At 37.7% G+C, this 20,837-nt stretch overlaps 1 long non-coding RNA gene across 1 annotated transcript in view; it reads left to right on the top strand.

Moving 5' to 3' along the window:
• Positions 1–20,837, top strand: part of LOC131201250 (uncharacterized) — a 58,069-nt gene that overhangs the window by 26,016 nt on the left and 11,216 nt on the right. Inside the window, exon 3 of the long non-coding RNA XR_009155814.1 lies at positions 5,937–6,038. This is a non-coding gene — a long non-coding RNA (uncharacterized LOC131201250). The remainder of the gene's footprint in view (positions 1–5,936; positions 6,039–20,837) is intronic.

Here is a 20,837-nt window from a genome sequence, read left to right as displayed (position 1 = left end):
TGTGAACCGCCACGGGAGAAGGGCGGTATAAAAATCTAATAAATACTAAATACTAATACTAAATACTAAATTACTTGAATCCCACCACTGGGAAATATGCTTCATAAACTACAATACGAGTGGTGGTGCTATCATTGGTGGCCACTCTTATCTAATTATTGAAAGCTAAAACGGTTTTAGTACTTTAAGATTATTTGTGAAATTCTGCTTGTGCAGCTGAATAAAGAACAGTACATTTTTTTTCTATGTAATGCTTTTGAATCTCCAAATTTTCTTTTACTGAAAGGTGTCTTTGGCAATTGCTTTGTTTAGTAGCAGCAAAAATGTAAATAAACAGCATTAAAATTGAAATGATCCACAATTATATATGTGTTTAGTTTCTGATAGGAAGGACTAGATCAACTTTCTCTCAGGCTGGCACCCTCTTGATAAGCTGTACTACAACTCCCATTGTGCCAACTGGAACGATGGAAACGATTATCCATGCACATGTGAAAGATGCCAAGTTGGATGAAGGCTGTAGTAGATTTTTTATCAGTGTCCCACTCTCTGATGGCTCAGCTATTTAAATAAATGATGCCAAAGCATTATTGCAGAATGAGTGACTAGTGAGAAATGGGTTGTCCAATAAATACATCGTTATTAAACTACAAACTTCCTAGCCAGAATGACAGTGTGTAAACAGTTTGCCTTCATCATAACTAGACAGTTTCAACTAGACAGTTAGTTGCATGCATTATGCAGATCTACCACTTTGCTTTGGCCCCCATTAACAGGAATGCTACAAGAAACTAGCAAGGAGGAAATAACTAGATTTTTAGAATGAAATTTTACATTCCACAGCATGGTAGCAGCTGTTACAAAGAGTAATTTCAAGTAGTTTCCATATGGTACAGGTTCATATATATATAGCTCCTAAGGCAAGTATTTATGTTCCCTCTCCCTCCCTCCCTCCCTCTCTCTCTCTCTCTCTCTCTCTCTCTCTCTCTTTCTCTATGTGTGTGTGTGTGTGTGTGTGTGTGTGTGTGTGTGTGTAAATATGTCTCTGCATCCATTTAACATAAGCATGTTGCATACTATTTTCCCTCAAAGGAAATTATACAAAGGAAAGGCCAAATATTGAATTGAGGTCTAATAAAACAAATTCCCCTAGGAGGGTCCATCTGGACAGTGCTAATTTGAAATATCAGGTGAGCTGTTTTAGCACCTCTGTCCCTGAAGTCCAGATGTTTGGACTTCCGCCATCTTCATAAAAGCCACCTCCTTTTACAAATAGCTCACGGAGCTATTTTTATAGTATTTGAGAATTCAACAGGGAGAAAAAATTCTGTTAGAAACATATCCCAATTGTGGCAGTCACTTCCTTGATCTCCCAAGGGCTGAGCTAGGCAGAAAAATGCATGTTTCTAGGAGATATATCTGGAGAGTGACCGGTTGGGAAAAGCTTGAGTTAGCAAGAATATTTGGCTTGATCAATTAATGTGAAATATTTAATTCTTATAAGTGTTGATTAAAAGAATCAATCATTTGTACAGAGAGAGATAGCTGATGGAATTTTAGATGTACCAAAGAAATAAATCCTAGTGTAAAGATACTACTTCTTTTGATCAGTCATATGGAAAGAATTTAGCTGGAGAAACTAGTTATCTAAGCTTGATTCTTGGCTTTTCCCCCCTAGGTTTTAAACCTCAAAATTATCAGGAACATGATTCTCCTCTAAGAGTGAGTTTGCTTTATAAAAACCATTTTGGCAGTTGTGACAGACTCATTATTCCTCCATATGTTTTGTTTTTCTTTAAATGAACCACACCCAGGAGAATTTTTTATAGAATAAAACTACATTTAATAGACAAAATTCCAATCTGAAGCATGAATAAACGAGACTAAACTAAAGCTAATATATTAAGCTATAACTTTCTACAAAATCCGTTTAAGGTGACTAGTTTTGAGAGATGCCAAGTATATCTTTTTTTTAAAAAATCATTATTTTGATCCAGGTATTCTGCAACCAGAGAAGACAAACCAATAAAACAGAAGCCCAAGAAAACATAGAGAATAGAAGAGTAGAAAAAGGTGGCCTGGGAAAGTGGAACAAAAGGCCTGTTAATGACTATAAACATCATATTCCACCCATATCTTTATTTTTTTTCCATTTTTAGTATTAAAAAATTATCCTAATCAATATACAGTAGAAATAGACATAGCAGCAACTGCAATGAGGGTGCTAAAATGTTGATGGAGGCATGGTGGCATCACCCTGCTAATACTACCTTTAAGTACTTAACATCAAAGCATTCAATGACAGTGCATAAATCAAAGCATTTGTTGATGGCATCATCACACACATTTTGTTCTTCGCCCCCCTTGCCTCTCCCTATAGACACAGAGGAGGAACCAATGCCTTGTGTGGCAAGACAAATCCCCAAATAATAGCAATTTAGATGGAGACTTTATGAAGGTTAAGAAATGAAGGTTAAGAACTGTAAGTAGAAGCATCTGGGCACAGGGCCTCTGTGGCTCAGACTGGTAAGACAGTCTGTTATTAACAGCAGTTGCTTGCAATTACTGCAGGTTCAAGCCCCACCAGGCCCAAGGTTGACTCAGCCTTCCATCCTTTATAAGGTAGGTAAAATGAGGACCCAGATTGTTGGGGGGCAATAAGTTGACTTTGTATATAATATACAAATGGATGAAGACTATTGCTTGACATAGTGTAAGCCGCCCTGAGTCTTCGGAGAAGGGCGGGATATAAATGCAAATTAAAAAAAAAATCTGCAGAATCAGGCAGTTATGTCAAAATGTGATCCTTTTTACATATGCCCACAATGTCATGATGCACATATAAAAGGGTAAGCACATCTACAATATGATGCTGGTTTCATTATTTTTCCTTTCTTCCACTCACGCAAAGATGCCTCTGGTTTAAACAATTTATATAATTCCTATATTCTAAACTACAAAAGTTATTGTAGTTTGAGTTCTTGTGAAAGATGTATTACTTCTTGAAATGTAACCGAGACATCGCTCAACGACCTTAGTCTGAAAAACATTGTACATCCTTAAGCACAAGACATTTCCATTTAATTATATTTTTAAAAAAAATCAAGCAAGCAATTTGATGATTGTAAAGAATATGATTAGAATAACCTTGTATGTTTAAATATTGTGATTGATATTAGAACCATGTATTGAAACACTGAACAATGAAATAATGAATGACTGTACCTTAATACAAATAGTTGCAGAGTGAAATATGGGAGGTAAGCTAAAAATGAACAGGATTCAAAGCACCAAAGTGGGCAAGAAATGTTGGATAGAAAGAAAATGTCTTTTAATATAAGGGTGATATGATCAAAAGTTAGAATAAAGACAGAAATAAGAGAAAGGGGAAATATTAGTATACACATTTTTACATAATAAAATGAAAGCAATAACAAGAGGGAAGTTTAGAAATTGAATGGTGGTATTATTATGTATGTTTAAATAATATGGTGATTGGCATTAGAACAATATATTGAAACATGGAATAATTTAATAATGAAAGACTATAACTTGATATAAATGTGTACTATCATTAGAAATACATAAGCTGAATGAATGTAACAACTATGATTAATATTACTAGTTTTATCCATACTAAAATGTATAACACCCAGGTGCCACACTGTTCACACATTGATATGTATATGTAACATAAAATAAAAAATAAAATAAAAAAACTTGAAACAAAAAATAAAAGAAATCCAGGATTCTCTCCAGCAGCCTACAGCCAAATCAGCAGGGATTGCCACCAGACAAATATCAAGCAGAAAACAACACCCTAACCAAGGAACTACCAAGGAAACATTGGCAGAGGATGTTTCTGTAAATAAACAGAGAGCACACCCCGCATTCATCAGCATTGATGATGTCACCTAGTTGGTTAAGAAAACATCTGCAACAGTAGTGGGTTGCTACCGGTTCTCCCCAGTTCGCAAGAACCAGTAGTAAACATTTTGAGTAGTTCAGAGAACCGGTAGTAAAAATTCTGTCTGGCCCCGCCCCCAATCTATTGCTGCCTCCCGACTCCCAGCTGATCGGCTAGAAGGGACAAAATCAAGACTCACTTGTTGAAGAAGAGAAAAAAAAACAAGACACCGTCCCTTTAAATTGAGAAGCCAAGAAGTCTCAACTGATCGGCTCACTTCTCAGCCAGGAGATCACTTGGCAAAGAAGAAGTGGGGGGGGAAACCGTTGTTGTTTTAAATTGACAGAGTGGCTAGAAGCTCCTTTCTTGGTCAGCTGAACAACAAATTGGATAAGAGGAGGAATTCTTATATGGTTCAATGTTTTTGAAGTTTTGGGGTTTGTGCAACATGGACTTTGTGTTTATAAAATGGTTTGGGCGATTTCCATTGTGAAGTATCCTGTCTTGAATGAGTTTTCTTTCTGCTTGTAAATGGGGCCGAACTTCCGGCTTCCACTTTATATTATCTGTAAGCACGGGTAGCTGTTTTCTGCTTACAAAGTTTCCTTTATGCAGCTGGCAGGAATGTGGAATTCCAGGCAGGTTCCTTGCTAGCAGCTTGATTATTCCTTAATTATCTGGGATATTTTATTTGGGAAATGAAGAGTGGGGAGTTTGATTCCTTCCCAGAACAGATTAGTGGGGTGGGGAGGAAATGGGGATTTTGAAGTAACCTTCCCCTGGAGTGGGGAGGGAATAGGGATTTTAGGCTTGCTGTCAAACATCAGCCATAATACTAATGATTGTTTTGAACAATATGCAGGTTGTATTACATGAATGGCTATTTTATATGTGAAATTATGACTGAAATCTATATAGGTTCACACTGTCAGGAAGTTTGTCCTTAGTTTTAGGTTGCTTCTCTCTTTGTTGAGTTTCCATCCATTGCTTTTTGTTTTGCCTTCTGGTGCTTTGGAAAATACTTCCCTCCCCACTTCTTTCTAGCAGCCCCTTAAAAGACTGTTGCCTATCACACTCTTGAGCAAAGCATGTGAGCTATTTCCTCCTTTCAGTGATCCATGAAAGAGCATCTATAGCAGAGGTCTCTAACCTTGGCCACTTTAAGACTTTAAGACAGCAAAGCTGGCTGAAGAATTCTGGGAATTGAAGTCCATAAGTCTTAAAGTGGCCAAGTTTGGAGACCCCTGATCTATAGTATGTAGATAATAAAGTTGAAAAAAGGTGAACAACATTTTTGCAGAACTATAGATACGTTGAGGCTGGGTGTGACAAGGAATGGCTGGGAGGGGAGGGGCCAGGCGAGGTACTCTTTGACATGAGAGACATTGAGTTGGCCATGCCTACCCAGTCATCTGACCATCAAGCCACACCCACTGTCACATGACCATCAAGTCACGCCCACAAAATAAGCCACGCCCACAGAACCAGTAGTAAAAAAAATTAGAACCTACCCCTAATCTTCAAGTAAACAACCAAGCTTAATAGGGTTTTTAAACATGGATTTTATTGGGGTTTATTTTATATTTTGTATTGTATTTTAAATTTAGGCTTTATTGAATAAGTTTTTTAAATAGTGTTTTTATTGAAATGTATTGTATTATTTTATCTGCCTGTTCACCGCCCTGAGTCCTTCGGGAGAAGGGCAGTATAAAAATTAAATTATTATTATTATTATTATTATTAAGTTCAGAGAGCACCGTGAACTCAAGGCAAACAAAGGCAAAAGCAACACAAAAGAGAAAGCTGTTGGAAAAAGGATAGCCCAAATCAGAAGTTGTGGAGCAAGTTTCATTTTGCAGGACATTCCATTTTGTCGGTGCTTCACAGAAAAGTCCTATCAGGTCACTAATGTCAATTCTGCATATCTCAGACAGTTAGATTGGGCAGAATTAGAAGCTTCAGCAGGTAAATTTCCTAATGATGTCTAATTTTTGCTGTTGTTCATTCTCACTTCCTTCATATATTTCAGAGCTTTGGTGGCACAGTGGTTAGAATGCAGTATTTCAGGTTAATTCTGCTGACTGCCAGATGTTTGATTCTCACTGGCTAAAGGTTGACTCGGCCTTCCAAGGTTGGTAAAATGAGGACTCAGATTGTTGGGCCAATATGCTGACTCTGTAAACTGCTTAGCGACGGCTGTAAAACATATGAAGTGGTGTATAAGTCTAAGTGTTATTGCTATATTAAGCCATCATTTAGATTGAGCTGTGTTTTGTGATCCCAAGATTACTTGCATGATAATTTAGCATGACTAGTTTGAATACCATTAATAAAATTTGACAAAGGCTTTAGCTCCAATGTGAATCTTCTGAAACATAAGTTTCATTAATCATTTAGTTTTTTTTAGAGGGGGAGAAGGAGAGAATAGATAGATAGATAGACAGACAGACAGACAGACAGACAGACATATTATGAAAAATACATCTCAATTTTTATCTAACTATTTAGAACATTTCTCATATCCCATAACTGACAGTTAAATTAGGGACTCTTTAGGAAAAAAATTCTTTTTTATGTCTAGGCAATCATTTTCAGCTGCATGCTAGTTTTCACTCTCAAAGACATAATTGAGGAGATCAGGACATACATTTGCAGAAACCTCACCGATTCTTCCTTCACAAATTCATTTACTTAATTGTTTGAGTTCAAACTTGCCAATATGAAACAATTCCGAAGTTGACTGTGCCATCCTTTACATCACGGGTATCAAACTTGATCACATCACGGGCCAGATTGTGATGTATCACAATGTTTTTTTGCCTTTGCGGAGCCGGGGTGGGCATGGCCTGCATGTGATGTATCTGGCTCGCGGGCTGCGAGTTTGACAGGCCTATTTTTACATCAATGTTTTTCAGCCTTAGCAATTTTAAGATGTGTCGACTACAACTCCCAGAGTTCCTCAGATTTAGAATGGATAAAACGGAAAATCTGAGAGGACGTTGTACATTTAGAGCCATAATGCAAGATGGTGTGCTACGTAGCAAATTACAACTTCTTGCTGCAGCAGCAATGAGGAGAATTCCAGTAAACAATGCTTTATGGAAAAGGTGGAATCCAGGAGAGATGGACTGCTGAGAGACGCAATCTCTTTTATCCTCCCTAACTCTCTGTAACAGCATGTTTGTTAAAGGCTTTATAATATAAAACCACAAAGGAGAGTGTATATTTAATCCAAGATCAGATTGATTCCTTGACCTTAAGATTTTTCTGTATATTAGCAAATAAAGTGGATGGCTTATGTTTGTTTTCAAAATAGAGGAAAATCTACAAATTTTGAAAACCCTACAACCTTTATTTTTTTACAATTTCATTGATTGATTGATTTAGTAAAATCTCTCTTGAGGAAGGGGACAATATGAAGAGAACCAGCCACAAATACAAATTGTATTGATTTATCTTTTGGAATGAAAACTCAACTGTAACTAATTACAGTATGCTTTGCTTTAAAATGGATTTTGAGACATGGTTTTGATAAATGGATCACACAAGATTACATGACTGCAGATTTCTTTCATATATTTCTGAGAAAAATTTTGAAATTGTGTTAATAAATCTCATACACAAGTGCAACTTCAATCTCTTCTAAAGTTCTAAAGAAAAAGGCAGCATTTAGGAAACAGCTAGAACTATTATGTGTGTGAGTGTCTTTAAATTAAGCTCCTTTAAAATATTTATTAAACTTATTAACTGCGCTTAGTAAGATCCTTAGCAGTTTATTGTAAAATAACATTAAAACCAATAATATTCAAAACTGCTAAAACAAAGTAATAAAATTAAGATCAAGAATCCTGCTTAAAAAGGACTACTTTAGGGGCATTTATTTATTGGATTGATTGATTTAAGGCACAACCCAACACTGAACTGACTCTGGAAGTTTCTGAGAAGCTTGCAAAATAGTTTGCTCAAAAGAAAGGATGGATTTCCACATTTATTTACAACAGCTGAGTGTAAATCTCTGAGGAGTTCTATGATGGGAAATAATATAAAAAACAGCCATTCTCTCAAGTAGTGTGGATCCAAGTCATGGAAGACTTCAGAGTTAATAAACATTCTTTCTTATTTCACCCGAACACAAACGGCAGCCAGTACAATGGCTTTTTTCCCCTCCCATTTAATCTTGTTTGTTCTTGGAAATGAGCTGGACAAGACCCTTTTCTAAATAAGGCTTTTCAGAGTGATTTGCCATTGCCCTCCTCCTGGGACTGAGAGTAAGTGATTGATCCAAGGTTACCCAGTCTAAGGCAGAATTAGAGTTCGTGATCTTCGGTTTACAGCTTGATGTCTTAACCACTACACCAAAATGGCTCTTGGAACGGCCTTAGAATGGGTATAATTCGATTTGAGTTCTTCTATAGATCAACTTGACTATAGGGTTCTGTGCTGATTATGAAGTTCTTTTTTAAAAAAGTCTTATGTAGAATGTATTATAGCAATCAAGACTAGAGATTGCGGGTGCTGGCATCAAGTTATAAAGCCATTTTATCCCAGGATAGGATACAATGACAGAACAACTATAGCTAATTACTAGAATTCCTGAGTGTTGCTTCAAACTGAGAAATCAGAAATTGAGATCTAGGATCATTCCCAAAATGCATATTTAATCCTTTGAAGACAGTAGGATTCCATTTAGAGCAAAGCACTGCAAAATGCATTTGCTACTACATTTGATTGGGTGGAAGAGAAAAACAGACTGCTAAAAATCAAATTTTATGCAAATAAATTTAAATACAAATAACAGTAATATAATTTCTTATATTCAATTGTTAAATATATTCTAATTCTTAATTTATTCCAGATGATTTGATTTATATACATATGCATTTACATATACAAACAAAATATTTGTGATGTCCATGTTATAGAATTGAAACCTTAAAATCTTCCTCAGATACTCTGCTCCATGTGAAGAAGTAATAGGAAGATGGTGATTTTCAAGGAAAGATCTTCTTGGTAATGACATCTTGACTAGGATAAGGCTACCCAAAAAGATTCATTGCGAATTTCAAAACCAGATAAAACCTATCCTATTCACTAGGCCCCAAAGCTTGTAAAAATAGGGATGCTTCAGTTCTTTGACTTGAAAAAAAGTATTACTTCTCACAGGTAGATTTAAGGATGATCAACAGGACACAGAATTCAAATACAAATAATTAAGCTACACATAGATGGTTTTTCCATCAATTGATAGTATGATTAGGTTTTTTCCCATTAGTCAGAACTAGATGAAATTTATAGAAGTAATATTCCTTTCTGAGATGATGAAGCTTTAGCAGATTTCAGAAAAATAAGCTGAGTAATTCTTGAGATATATTCTTGAGGAATTCTGAGGGATTCTTGAGGGATGCATAGATGGATGAATATATCTATATATCTCCATCTCTATCATCTCCTTCTCTCTCCCTTCCTCCTTTATGGATCATAAAGCAACATAGTTTATTATATTAATAATTAATAATTAGTATAAATGGAAAGAGAACTGTCTTCCTTTATGCAACATAACCTGTTCAATATTGTTTAGAGCCAGACTATACCTTATCACTTTCATTCTCTCAGAAAACACGGCAAACACTCAGAGTTTCAGAGACTCTACAAATCCCTATCATGAAATCAAATATATCTCCTACATCAAGCGCTAAGAAATTACAGGTCTGCTACTTCAATCTTGAGGAAATAACACCATTAAGGAATACAAATGGAATTCACTACTTTGATATGTTTTCTTTATGAGTAAAATGGATCATCATCCATACAGGATTGTGTGAGAAATTTATTAGATTCATGCAGGCAAGTTGCAGCATGTGATTAGCGTTTGAAGAATAGTGCAGCTACATAAGAGAAGATTTGCTATGTGTACCTTTTCTTTGTTTTCATTACTTAATGTGTGTTGTGCTGGAAACATTATTTTTATGTGTTTCTATGCTAGTGCTGTCTTTAATATTAATAATCACTGTTTCCCACCACGGAACCTGACAGACAATTTGATCATACCGAGGAGGATACATCAACTGGATGAATAAATTTAAGTTTCTTTGGGTATAGCCAAGCTCTTTTGTTTCTCTTGTTATTTCAAACACTTTGTGGAAACTATTTTATGTCAGTAAGGACCCCTGCCTCCTATTTCTCCACTCACTTCAAGAATAGCCACAGTATAATGCAATAACCTGATATTTTTCAACTATTTTGGACTTTTACCCAATACAACTTGATCATCCAGATCAAAGAGCATAAGAAGAAACGTCCTTGGTCAGGTAAATTACCCATCTAGTCTATCAACCTCTTTCTAGCAACATAACTCAGTCTGGCCTGCGTTGAAGGACTGATATTTGTTCATACTCTGGACACCTCTGGTAGCCACAGATAACATGAATTCTTTCAGGAGATTTAAAAAAAATATGTACATTGTTATCACCATATTTAACAGTGAGAAATTCCCTGTTTTCGCTATACACTGAACAGTCTAAAAATCCATTTGGTAGTACTAAATCTCCCCACCCTTGGTTTCCGCTAAAGACCACTATTCAAATAATGTGACAGGACGAGCATAAAAAAGTTCTTTCCACTTTTTCCATATTGTGCATGATTTTATACATCTCACTTCTGTCTCTTCTTGCCTGCTTTAATAATTATAATAATTATAATAATTATAATTATAATAACTTATAAATACTTAATTCAGTAAAAAAAATATATAGAAAAAAACTCAACGTTCTTATATATTCAATGTGGATATTCACACAACGTAATGCGTTCAGGAAGTTTATAAGCATGAGCATAATGTCAATAGCCACCTTCTACTGGAACTCATACTGGAATGAGTATGATATGCTGCTGCGATTTCAGAGGTAATAAAGAGCTAACCATTAGTACTCACCGAAGATATCTGCAGGATCCAGGGCTTTCATCGAAATGACAAAAGCAGGCACCACATTTGTTGTTGTTAGTTACGAAATAACTAACCGACCCATCGCGACCCCATGGACAACATTCCTCCAGGCCTTCCTGTTCTCTACTATCTCTGGAGTCCATTTAAACTCATGCCTACTGCTTCAGTGACTCCATCCAGCCACCTCATTCTCTGTCGTCCCCTTCTTCTTTTGCCCTCAATCTTTCCCAGCATTAGGCTCTTTTCCAGTGAGTCCTTCCTTCTCATTAGGTGGCCAAAGTATTTCAGTTTCATCTTCAGGATCTGGCCTTCTAAAGAGCAGTCAGGGTTGATCTCCTCTAGGACTGACTTGTTTGTTCACCTTGCAGTCCAAGGGACTCATAGGAGTCTTCTCCAGCACCAGAGTTCAAAGGCCTCAATTCTTTGGTGCTCAGCCTTTCTTATTGTCCAACTTTCACAGCCATACATTGCAACTGGGAAAACCATAGCTTTGACTATACGCACTTTTGTTGGCAGGGTGATGTCTCTGCTTTTTAGTACACTGTCTAGATTTGCCAAAGCTTTCCTCCCCAGGAGCAAGCGTCTTTTAATTTCTTGGCTGCAGTCCCCATCTGCGTGATCTTGGAGCCCAGGAAAATAATTTATGTCACTACCTCCATTTCTTCCCCATCTATCTGCCAGGAATTGAGAGGGCTGGATGCCATGATTTTAGTTTTCTTAATGTTGAGTTTCAAGCCAACATTTGCACTCTTCTTCTTCACCCGCATCAAGAGGCTCTTTAGTTGCTCTTCGCTTTCTGCCATTAGAGTGGTATCATCTGCATATCTGAGGTTGTTGATATTTGTCCCGGCAATCTTAATTCCAATTTTTGATTCATCTAGCCCCGCCTTTCTCATGATGTGCTCTGCATATAAATTAAATGTGGTGCCTATAAGTTAAAAGGCACCACATTACTGTGATGCAGTAATAGGTCCATTCTTGAAAGGATGAAAAATCATATTTTGTGGACAGATAAAGGATGGTATTAAAAATCAGGGGGAAAAAAGTAGCTGTTTTATCCCATCTCGTACACAGAAAACTAGAAACTAGAAAGCTGATGGGAAAGGGGAAAGGGAGGTAATTCTCTGCCTTGGGTTGATTATTTGCTTGGCATGGTGATAATGGGAACCCTTGCTGCTATTCTTTAAAATAAAAATCCAACACATGGTTTTATATTCTTCCAAGTATAGCTTGAAGTCAATTTCCACATGATTAAAGCTGACAGCTTTCATAGCAGTGACCTAGTTATCTTTATATACTTAAGAAAAGTACATTCTCCAAATGGTGGCAGAAGGTCTAAATTAAAGCCAGAAATGGATCTTTCATTCTTTCTAGATCATTTTTTTCCTGCTGCTTCTTGACCAGAAAATGTTCTGGTTGCATTGTGATCCTACTTAAAGATCACCCATGAATAAATTGTCTAGCTACAATTAGTGCAGTAGAGGCATTTATAAAAGCTTAAAATGATTTAAATAGCTATTTTTTTGGCTTGGTAGAAACAAGGATGATTCTGCCAAGAAACCAAGAATGTTACAACTGAATCCAGCAATGTGTTAATGCCCCAGGGCATAGAAGGCAGGAGGCCAAGTAGTTCAAATCCTTCTAGAATGACAGTATGGAAAAGATGGAAGAACATCACAGAACTGATTGCTCTACAGAACAAGATCAACCCATTTGTCCTAGTTCCAAGAACCCAGGCATTTCCAAAGCCTTGTTCTATTCCAGTTACTCCTGTTGTTCCTTGAGCTCTACCAGATCATTGCCTTGAATAGATAGTTAATGTAATAGCTGAAGGATCACTCTAATCCTTATATGGATTAGACTGAGTCATCAGTGCAGTCAAGGAACCTGGCATCAGAATCTAAGATAAGGGACAATCATTTCATCTGCTCCACCATTCAGAATTTCCCATTCCCTCTGAGTTTAATGGTAATTCTAAGCAAATGAAGGAAAAACATTAATTTATTATTTATCCATTTATCATACTTGTATGCCATTGCAATCCACTGTCAGCAGCCCATGTGTAAAAAAACACACACAATATAAAATGAATCCTTTACAAAAATACAAAACACAACATTAAAACAATAGGGGGTGGGGAAGGATGGTAACAACTCAAATCAGGGAAGAATCTCTGAAAAAGTTCTGTTTTTAGAAGCTTGTGTAAAACAAGCAAAGAAAAAGCCAGTAATATCACTGACGCAATAGAAAGACAGTCTCCTTGCCTTCTCTCTTCCCATATTCAAGGAAATTCATGGTACATACAGGAGCAAAGTAGCACTGAAATACTAAGAGTCCACTACTGAATAGATAAATTGCTGAATGTCTAATATTTATATAAGGATAATCAAGGGCTAATGTCCAAAAATATTGCCACTCAAATCACAAATGATCTGTTTCTGACAAACAATCCAAACAGTTCCACTAAAAGTAGTGGGAGCTTAATCCTTGACTTCAAATGTAGATTGCATATAATGCTATTAGCAAGGATTTAATGAAAATGTATGCAGACTTCTAATAGAGAACATTTCAAAGTTACTCTTCATACCACCATTTGTTTAGTTTTCCAACAACTATGATGCATTCTTATGATGGGGTAAATTAATCTTTTAGTTTTAGCAACTATAATGCTTATTCCAAATCGTATTACTATCCTATGATGAATGCCAGGTGTTTAAACTTCATCAAGTTTCTGTGTCTAATTGTGTTCCTAACATGTTCCAGAAATAAAGGCTATAACTGTCGAAAGGATTTTGTAAATAAGATCACTAACACCTTTTTTTTTAAAATTATCCAAATGAATCCCATGTAGGTGACTAATTTAATTTTCAGAAGGGCCTACATAGTATATATTGCAAGAATTTGTATAAGATATATATTTATCCAACAGTGAGGATTATCTGACTTTTAGAAGCTAATCCGCTTGAATGGTAAATTTCAATCCTGCACAAAGACACGTAAGATTTTTAATATTACAAATGTTTTAATATTATCTTTATTAATCCACACAGTTACACACTTTAAAATGCATGTACAAGGATAGGTAATGTTTTCTAATATGGTACTTAAACTTTAGAAACTTGGAGACAATTAAATATTATCTTTTTTTCTGTTTCCATTGTTTTCTACTTTCCATTCTATTCCAGAAAGCCCTTCATGTCAAGCATTAATTCCAAAAGCAGAGTACCAAATTGTATAATAATTCATAAAATAAATGAAAGAATGGAGGGACTGATAATTTCATACTTTAGGCTTGTATTCATATGCACATGCTCATACAGTGGGCATATACAATTTTGGGCACAATTGTTGGTCATAAATCCAGGACTCCTGGAATATAATTCTTATAGCTTTTGTGTATTACATGTCTTTCTATGAAACTAGGTGAAACTACAAAACAATGTTATGTATCATCCATCTGTTGCATAATCCAGCCAGTCTGATAGCTTAGATTCTCAGAAAGCCAAAGAATTTTTTTTTGAGCATTTCTATAAATGCAGATGATAAGGCTCCCATGATTTTGCCTTTGAAACATGGAACTAACAAATTAGGAATGGCTGCCCTGAATTTTGCTGATTCAGAACTATTAAAACACACAGACACACACACAGCGTATTTCATCACAACATGTCACCGCATTCTGCGGGAACTACATTGAGAAAATAAATTGCATTTATCAGCCTTTGCAAAACTACAGGGTATCATGGCACTCAGATGGCATGTAATCCTATGTAATGCAACACACATTGGAGGATAAATTCCCTTTTCCACTGTGGCTAGAAGTAAATTGTAGATAGACGCTTATTATAATGAACCACAAACTGGCAGACCAACCAGACTTCTGTCTGACCAGATTATTATCAAGTGAGCTCAACTGTTCTCAAGTGCAAATATGTGTGTGTGTATGTATATATGTATATATATATTTATCCAACAGTGAGGATTATCTGACTTTAGAAGCTAATCCGCTTGAATGGTAAATTTCAATCCTGCACAAAGACACGTAAGATTTTTAATATTACAAATGTTTTAATATTACAAATGTTTTAATATTACAAATGTTTTAATATTACAAATGTTTTAATATTACAAATGTTTTAATATTACAAATGTTTTAATATTACAAATGTTTTAATATTACAAATGTTTTAATATTACAAATGTTTTAATATTACAAATGTTTTAATATTACAAATGTTTTAATATTATCTTTTTCTGTTTCCATTGTTTTCTACTTTCCATTCTATTCCAGAAAGCCCTTCATGTCAAGCATTAATTCCAAAAGCAGAGTACCAAATTGTATAATAATTCATAAAATAAATGAAAGAATGGAGGGACTGATAATTTCATACTTTAGGCTTGTATTCATATGCACATGCTCATACAGTGGGCATATACAATTTTGGCAGCAGGAAGCCCTGCCATGCCTGGCAAGAGGAGTAAGCCCTGTCTCGCTGCATGCATCTCGCTTCTCCCCATCATCCTCGATAAAGAGCTGAGCATTGTGGAAAAGGGAGCTTTGGGCATCTGGGGCTGCCAGGGTCACCCGGCAGAGGCGGGAGTGGGGTGGGAGTTTGTAAGCAATCGCTTCCCCTTTGCCTTCTCTCCCAGAAGCACGGTTGAAGCCTGAAGATGACGAATGAGACTTCGTCGAAACGTCGTCAAGACACTTCCAATTTTACACGGGAGAAAACCCGAACAACCAAAGACATATCTATATATAGGAATAGGAAAAAGGAAGAAACAGCTGCAGTCACACATTGCTCCCAGAAGCACGAAGCTGAAGCCTGAAGATGACGAATGAGACTTCGTCGAAACGTCGCCAAGACACTTCCAATTTTACGCGGGAGAAAACCCAAATAACCAAAGATCTACATATGTATGTATGTATGTATGTATGTATGTATGTATGTATGTATGCTCAACTTACCTGCTTTGCAGCTCTGTCACGTGTCTCGCCATTGTCTGCAGAAAAGCACATAGGGTAAAACCAAACTTCTCGCAAGTTCAAGAAGTTTGATTGAACTTGCAAGGTTTTTTTTTACCCTACAACATGTTTGCCTGCAGACAACGCTGAGACATGTGATGGAGCTACAAGGCAGGTAAGACACATCTCATGTCTCCCCAGCCCCACCCCACCTGCCACCCCTAAATTGCATCCAATTTTGGCAGCAGGAAGCCCTGCCATGCCTGGCAAGAGGGGGAGAAGAGATGGCAAGAGGAGTAAGCCCTGTCTCGCTGCATGCATCTCGCTTCTCCCCCATCATCCTCGATAAAGAGCTGAGCATTGTGGAAAAGGGAGCTTTGGGCATCTGGGGCTGCCAGGAGTCACCCGGCAGAGAGGCGGGAGTGGGGTGGGAGTTTGTAAGCAATCGCTTCCCCTTTGCCTTCTCTCCCAGAAGCGCTACAAGGTACGAGGTATGTGGGGTGTGTCGCTTCGCCTCTGGCTTCTTTTGCAGCCGCAATTGGCTACAAAAGCAGCTGTGCTTGCTGGACGCAGCAGCCTGAGCGGCACCAGCAAATCAGCTGTGAATGGCAGCCTGAGCAGCTCAGTTGATCTGATTAAGGGACCGAGAAGCCCTGAGGTGACCGGGGAAGGGAAGGGCTGCCTCCTGTGCTGGCCACGCCCACCCCATCACTAGGGCTTATTTTGGGGGGAAGGCCTTATTTTCAGGACATGTCCTATTTTTGGGAAACACGATATAGCAATGAAATTTAAAGATAACGGAGCCTTGGTACAGACGTAAAACTGAAAATTAAAGATGCCATTAGATGAATGTTTTCCCCATTTCCCTGGTGGTGGTTCAACTTTATCCATAAAAGAGATGATATAAATTAAACTTGTCTTCTTTCAGCCCCTCCCCCCAGCTCTTTCCACTTGAGTACTCTTTAATATACGTTGTAGGGAGTCTTTTACTTATCTATTTATTGTTTTTATACCGTATCATCTTTTTTCTTTTAAGGATAATAATAAATCGGTGCACAACAAACTAATATCTCTTCCACCCATCTTATTTTTATCTTTAAAATAAGTGTACGAGTGAAGTTATGTTGAAATGGGACAGGATGAACAGGCCTACACGTGACACATCCAGCCTGTGGGCCGCCAGTTTGACACCCCTGATGTAGAGACTGATATAAAGAACTGTGGAGTGGTATATAAGTCTAAGTGCTATTGATGTTGCTATTGCTATTTGACTCTGGCTCTCTCTAAATCTAGTCTGACTTTCTAACCAATACTCCAGATTCACTCTATTAAAGAGGATAAAACCTATTTTAAAGAAAATGTGCAGAGCATGATGTCAGAAAGGGGATTTACCACTGAATCAATTTGGCTAGGATTACAAGACAATTCTAAACAATTTGTGCTATATCATCATGACTAACAGAACAAGGTTTATTTTATCAGAATACATCACACTGTTCAGCTCTAATTATTAATATTTACCAATGTCTTGAACATATAACTCTTTGACTTTCATCTTTCACAATGCAAATCTGAGGCTGTTATTTGCATTTTTATCTATACCATCATTTTTTTCTCTTTCCAGAAGATTGAGATTTTAGAATGGCTATCTGAACCTGTTTTTAACTTCATCCATGTACACATCCAGGTATAGACATTCAAAGAACACATAAGTGTATGAATGGGAGATAAAGTGGCATAATGACTTGTTCATCTGAAACATTTGAACAAACCTTATACATGTATACCATACGTTGACCAATCTATGGTCTCTGCATCACTGGGAAGTCTGCAAAAGGTGGGTCCCCAAATGCGCACAAATGTTCATGGGTTGTTGTTTTTTCCAGATTTTCAGTATGTGAAAGCTGGTGCCACAGAAACCACCACATTCTGGGCCAATCTGTCTTTTTTTTTTTTTTTTTATTCAAAAAGTTTTTATTGGTCAAAAAAGGTTTATACAAATACATATCAGGTATGGTAAATTTTCATTTTTCTTATCCAAAATAAGAATTTTACTCAAATTTTTTAACACATACAACAGCCATATGGCAAGCAGGTGACACGAAGTAGCTAAGTTTACAAATCTTAAATACGTAATAAAGAAGGGTCAAGAATAAACAGAATATCGTACAAAAGAGAATAAGGAAAACCAACACAATCCCAAATATCTTTATCACTTCCTAGTTTTGGATCTCAGAACTCTGGGTTCAGCCTGACCCAACTCCAGGGCCGCAACAGCGGCAGCCGCCTCCGCCACATGGTCTATAACCTCCCCTTCTTCAATTCCTGGGTCATCTGATTCCAGGAGGGCTTTGTGTTCCTCCACGTAGGCCGTAGCCTCCGCAATTGTACTAATTTTTTTCGTAATGCCCTCCCGGAAAATCATCAATCCCTCTGGCATCAGCCATCTGAAGCCCACTCCCTTCTGGTACAATTTGCTTGACAAAAAGTAATATTTCTTTCTCATTTCACGTACCTGTCTGGGAATCTGCCTCAGAATGGCTATCTCCCTGCCCCTGTAAATCAGTGCCCCACTCCTATGTTTTCTAAGAATTTCATCTCTCGTCTCTCTTCTCACAAATTTGACATGAACCTCTCTGGGAACTGCATGCGTGCGTGCATATTGTGAATTAACTCTATAAACTCGATCCACATCCCAATTCATGAAATCAACACCTCTCCCAAGAAATTCTCCCAACAATTTAGTCACAACATCTCTCAAATCTTCTTGGTCCACTTCTTCCAAATTTTGAAACCTAAGGAAATAAGACATTTTATCCATCTGTAGTCCAAGCACAGCATTGCCTGTCGTCTCCTCTCTTTTCTGCACTGCCCGCATCTCACCCTCCAGACCTTCCACTTTCTGCTTGTTTTCTGCTGAGACTTGTTGAGTATCCTTTAAATCCTTTTGGATAGTCACAATTTCTACTCTTATTTCCGTTTGGCCTCTTTGCAAATCATCCAATTTCTTGTCCATATTAGATAACTTTTCCAAAATTCTCTCCATCTCTCCAGCAGTTGGTCTCTGACCTTTTGCCATTGAAAAAAAAATACAAAATCCTCAGGCAGGCACAGTATCCTTGTAATTTCCTCCGGATCCACCAGGGGGCACTCACAGGAGCAACGAGTCCAGAGTACAGTTAGTCAACCAGGAAGCCGAAGGGAAGTGATGTCATCAAGATTCTCATAGTGAAGGCGGAAGCTGGACTCCACCACTGTTCCCCAGAGGAGGGGCCTCAAACCTCCCTCCTAAATTTCTCCATCACCTCTTCTCTCCAGAGCTCCACAAAACCGGTAATCTTCTTATTTTAAGTTCTCCTCTCTCCAGAATGACTCGTGCTCCTTCCAACCGCAGGGGAGAAAACCCCCGCACTCGGAGCACTCCACTGCCACCGATATCCCTTCCTTCTCCATTCCTCAATTCTTCTCCGTTCCTGTTCACCACCAGGCTGCTGCAGTTATAAATCCAATGCCCCGGTGTCACCGGGCACAGCGGCCCAGGCGACGACCAAAGTAATGGCCGTGGCCTGTGGCCTCCAAACCCCGCCGAGCCTAGGACGCGCCAGCATCGGTCCCCACAGTCCTGTATGTCGGCTGGGAGACCCCTGGCGAGCCGTCCGTGCGGCAGGTGTCCTTTTCGGAACACCTGGCCCCTGAGGGCCTCGGCGGCGGCCGGATTCGGGCGCTGGAGGCAGGAGAAGCCTTCCAGACGACCGTTGCCGCTGGACACCGGAAGTCGTCTCTGGGCCAATCTGTCTTGACTGAAAATGTGCATAAGCAATTAAGATTTCAGCAAAGGTCTATCTATGTTTCTTCTGATTTTCTAGTTGAGAGGTGAGTGTGAATGTTGATGTGGTTGGAGTGTCATATACACTTGCAAGAAAGTTTGGAAACATCTTGAGGCTTGCAAAAATAAACTTTAGGGTACCCCAAAATAGCCGAAAGAAGCTAGCATGTACCTAGTGGCTGTGAAAAAAGTATTGGATGGCGAATATGGCTAGCCAGATGGATTGAGAAATGAAATGGGGACACAAAATAAGGGGTAGATGGCTGGACAGATGGATGGATGGACAAATAGATCAGTAAATAAAACCATTTCACGCTGCTGCAGTGTTTTGTTGGAATCCACATTTGTAACATTCAGAAATATATGTAATTTTGTCTTTCGGTCTTTGTGTCTCTTATTTTCATATCATCTGCTTCAATTCTTTTACTTGTTAAAAATTATACACTTTGTACTTCAATCATGCTATATTTCTCTCCACTGATTTCCTCCATTGTTTGTAAGTTTAAACGTCTTTAACCTTTAAGTCTCCTCATGGTTTTGTCTTTTTTTATCTGCCTTCATTATATTTTCCATTTTCCTCTTTGATCTTTCTGCTCAAGTATTAATCTTACTAAACCTCTGCTCCCTTGTGCTAATTCTTCTCTGTGTGCCTTCTCTCTTGTGTGTAAAACACATACACACACACACACACAGAGAGAGAGAGAGAGAGAGAGAGAGAGAGAGAGAGAGAGAGACGCAAGTCCTTTCCTCTATCTCAATATTTGGCTAGCTTTTTCTTTCAATATGTCCCTTTTTTACCCCATTGTGTTGATTCATTTCTGGTTATATTATTATTGCATAAATTTCTCTTCTACAAGAAGGCAAAGTTCTTACTTCCTTCTCAGTATGTCTCCCGTTTAATGTGGATTTTAAAATAGTAGGTAATCATTTGCCCAGTTATATTAATTTACAATGCCTAGTGTTTCTTAGGTATATAATATAATGTGGATTTCTTAAAGACCATAAATTATAATATTTTAATATGACACTTTAAAAAGGCATGTAAACACAGAGTGGCACCAACCATGCTGCCAATATCTTTTCCATAGAAAAGTTAGAAGGTAGTTTGAAAGTAGTGCCACAGCTGGAAAACTACATTGTAGATTTTCACCAAAAGGATGTCCAAGGATTTAAAAAAAGAATCATTTAGCATGAT

This window comes from Ahaetulla prasina, chromosome 6, assembly GCF_028640845.1.
Source record: "Ahaetulla prasina isolate Xishuangbanna chromosome 6, ASM2864084v1, whole genome shotgun sequence".
Lineage (NCBI taxonomy): Eukaryota > Metazoa > Chordata > Lepidosauria > Squamata > Colubridae > Ahaetulla > Ahaetulla prasina.
Note: the sequence above shows the minus strand (reverse complement) of the source record. Positions and strands in the feature narration are given on the sequence as shown.